The sequence below is a fragment of the Enhydra lutris genome, unplaced genomic scaffold, assembly GCF_002288905.1.
Source record: "Enhydra lutris kenyoni isolate GAN:26980312 unplaced genomic scaffold, ASM228890v2 scaffoldscaffold22, whole genome shotgun sequence".
Classification (NCBI taxonomy): domain Eukaryota; kingdom Metazoa; phylum Chordata; class Mammalia; order Carnivora; family Mustelidae; genus Enhydra; species Enhydra lutris.
Window position 1 is genome coordinate 1,616,422 of NW_019154106.1, and position 4,025 is coordinate 1,620,446.

A 4,025-nucleotide genomic window follows, 5' to 3' on the forward strand; every position below is an offset into this window, starting at 1 on the left:
CCACCCATCACCGCCCCCTCCCCTCTCCACCAGCTTCGTAGCCTCCCTGTGTCCCTGGCTTTCAGGCCTGTGCGGGTGTGCCTGGGGACGGAGGGGGGGTGAGGACAGGGCCTCCAGCAGAGAAGCCCTGAGTGCCCTGAAGCCGCTCCCCACTGCGTGGAGACCTGTGAATTTGGGGGTGAGGAACTGGGTCTCTGGGAGCCCAGAGCAGCTTCCAAAGCCTCCGGAGGGCCTCTGCTTCTGGACAAGCACAGGGCTCCCTGGGGCTCTGTTTTGGGCTCCCCACCTTTCCTCCAGGCCTGCTTCCCAGCCTGGGACTGGGGAGGGGGATGCTGAGGTAAGAACCCCTTTTCAAAGCATGGGCTTTCCCCTTGGTTAGGGGTGCACTGGTGGGGGGACAAAAGCACCAGAGGTCTCTCAACGGGTCCCTCCCCTACTTTCCGACCCTGCTTTCCGCCCATACAGGCGCCTGTCCTGGAGAAGCCCCTGGCCGGTGCTTGGAGATGAGCCCTTCCAGCCTCTGCCTGGACCTAGGAGGTAAGAAGGCTAAGGCCACCCTGGGGTGCCAGGCTGGGGCGAGGAGGGGGGGCACATGTTTGTGCTCCTTCCTCCCCCCCCACGGGGCTGCCTGCTGAACCCTCGCCTTATTTAGTCAAAAGTGTGGCTAAAGGGGCAGGCTTGGCAAGGGCAGATCCGGGTCACCGTAGGGCTCAAAAAAGGCACTGGCTGCCCCCACCCAGGACCAGCGTCAGGCTCTCCCCGACTTCCGGCCCTCCACAGTAGGAAGGGAACTTCAGTTGCCCGAGTATTGTGGGACTGAGGTCTCTCCTGCCCGGAGCCTGCCTGGCAGAACTTCCAGCCCGAGCGCCAGTGCCCCCCCAACCTGCTCCAGCCCCGGTGGCACCACCAGCCTCCCCCGCAGACCGCAAACCCATGCTCCACCGAGAATAATCGTCCCCCCCAAATTCGGACTCACCCTAAGAGCCTGGCCCCTACGCCCCAGGCCTGCGGCTGCTCTCCAGCCTGCCTCCCGGCTCCCTCGCTCCCCTGCTCCCAGCAGGCGGCCTTTCTCCTTCACGGTTTCCTCCCACAGCTCTGGCTCCGGGCTGGCCGCTCCCTGCTCCCTGGGACCAAGCCCAGCATTTTGCAAACTCTGCTCCATTCTCCAAGGGTCCCTGAGCGCCCCTCCCTAGCCCACCGCAGGGCACCGGCCCCTGAGGTGCAGACCGAACACTGGGCTCCAGGAGGGAGTCCGGCTCAGCGTCAGCCCCGGCTGGAAGCGAGGGACCCGGAGACCCAGCCACAACCAACAGGACCCAACGAGACGGCACAAGCCACCCAAGGCACAAGGCAGCACAAGCCACTGATCCATAAATCAAAAGCCGAAAGTAGGTAGGGGTCTTGTGGGGGCTGCAGGGGAGGGGGCTGGGCAGGCGTGCTGGGGAAGGACCCAGGCAAGGCACCATTGTACTATTTTCTGTAGTGTCAGAAATAAAGACACCTTTAAAAGAAACTTCTTGGCCTCTCTCTGATGGGCCAACCAGCCTAGAAGGGGGTTACCTACTGGGTCCCTCCCTGGCGGCTCAGAAGGGTGGCCCCAGTCACTTTTGGGTCCAGCGCAAGGACACAGACCCACGCCGCCCCCACTTCCAAAGCTGCCCAGGACCCTGGAGCAGAGCCCCCCCTCCAGGGCAGCTCAGCCTGTGCCCCCACCCAGTACCTTGTCCGTGAACCGCCGTAACCACCAGCACCGAGAATTTGCTCCAGAAGTGTCCCAGGCTCTCTGGCCCCAGGGCCTTTCTAGTTGTCCCCCCACCCCCAACTCACACACACACAGGAAGCCGCTCTGCTCCGGGAGCACAATGGAGTCATGACACCGGGGGCTCCCTGCTCGTGTGGCCGCCGCACTCCCAAGTGCTTCTGCCTCCCGACCCGCGGGGCACGACCTCCCTTTCTCTTCCCAACTGAATAGCCAGGAGGTCTGCAACTGCCACCCACTTTGACAAATGGGGACAGAGAGGTCAAGTCACCAGTGTGAGACCCCACAGCCGGGCAGCCCAGGGCAAGGAGGACCTGCGTCTTGGGCGCCGCCGCTGAAGCCAGCTTGCCTGGGATCTCCTGCTTCCCCCCACTGATGAGTTCTCCCCCCTCCCGCCTGCTTTGCTTCTCCTTCCTCCAATTCCGTCCCCACCTTGTCCTCGCGCCCCCCCCCACTTCTCCCATGGCTGCCCCCTCCCCTTCCCTTGCCCTTCTTCAGCCAGGAGCTCCCCTCCAAGGACCCCCGGAGGAGCCGACGACCAGGAGCAGCTGTGCCCACACCTGAGCGACCGAGCGACAGACACCCAGAGTGAAGCAGAGCCCTGAATCACAGATGCCCGCGGTGTGACTCGGAATAAAACCCAGCTTCCCTGGGCCTTGTGGGGCGGAGGGGGTGTCGCTCCGTGAACCTAAGGACAGGAGGCCTCTGCCGGGAGCTGACACTTGGAGAGCTAAGCCGGCAGCCACCTCAGCTCTGTGCTGGGAATCCGAAGACACTCACCTTTGCGGGGCTGGGGCTGGCCGCCCGCCTCAGTTCTGAGCTCGCTGGGACTGCCTGGGCCTCAGGCCGCAGCAGCGCAGCTCCGGGCTGGGTTCTCTGGTGGCTCTGGCCGCCTGCGGCTCCAGCTGCGGGGACTGCGGCTCCGGCTGGGAGGCAGGCTGGGCAGGGGGCTCTGCCGGATGAGATGTGGGGCCTTGGGGCTGGGGGGCCACTTCTTCCTCTGGGAGTTCCGCAGTGACTCTTCGGCCCCTGGGGAAAACACACACAGGTGTTCCTGAGATGAGCACCTTTAAAACAAACCCCCCAAGCCGGAGCACCAGCCCCTTCTTCCCTGTCTCCTGGCTGTTCAGTGGGGAAGCCTCAGGTCACCTTGCCAGGGTTTTGGGTGGCAGCTCCCCTTCTTGTCCCCCTGGCTGCCTAGCTCCCCTTTTTCAAGGGACCGGGGAAGGGGGAATGGGGCCCACAGTTGGCCTAGAGCTGGGCTTCCCGGCAGCCAAGCCAGCCAAGGGGCCTGTCCATGAAGAGGCAGGAGACCCTTCTGTTTTGTGGGCTGCCCCTGCCCTGCTGGTGTGGACTCCTGCCTGGGCATGGGGTGGGGGCCACGCACGAAGGGCCTGTCTTGGGGGATCACAGCACACGTTAGGACACCCCCACACTCCAACATCCCCCCATTGGGTGGAAGCAAGGAGGGGGCCAGGCACAAAACAAAGGACACAGTTCTGTATGCAGAAGTCAGCTGGGTGGTTGGAGGCATTGGGGTGGGACACTAGGCTTCCCTGGGGAAATGGAACCTGTCCCACAAACACCATGGCAGCTGTATGGAGAAGTCCGGGACCCCCGGGGGGAGGGAAGAGAAGCTTCATGTGCAGAATTAAGCACACCCCTGGGAAACTGGGGTTTCCAGAAACTCGCCCCAGCACTCAGTTGAGGGGGCTGGAGAGGCCCCAGGAGAACCGTGCAGGCCTTCAGGGAGAGAGGAGCTTTACCCTTTCAGTCCTGCCGTGGGGGTACCAAGGCTTATGGCCCTTCATTGTCCTCCTCTTCCCTCTCCTTTTCAATTACTTAGTGGGATTCTTTGGTTATGGTTGGGAGGTGTAGGGAGTGGGGAGATGGGGAAGCTTGACTTTTAAAATGGTATAAAAAAAAAAAAAAGCCTGCTCCAAAATCTCGGGCCCCTGGGCCCTGTGCACCAGTCTCCTGTTTGTCTCTGGTTGGGATTGCGGGGGGGAGGGGGGGAGCAATAGCAAACTTCTCACACACACACACACACACACAAAAAACCCCTGCCTTTTACATTTGCAGAAACAGCTGTTCACTCCTGCTGAGAAGGGCAGCCCTGCCCTCCACCCCTGCCCCTCCCACTCAGTCTGTGGGATTAGTGAAGGAAAACCCATTTTCCCTACAAAAGCCTCTGTGGCTCTGTGCAGCCCTGTAGAAGACCCCCTCGCCACTCATCTTCCCCGTCTCCTCCAAAGTTGAGGCCACT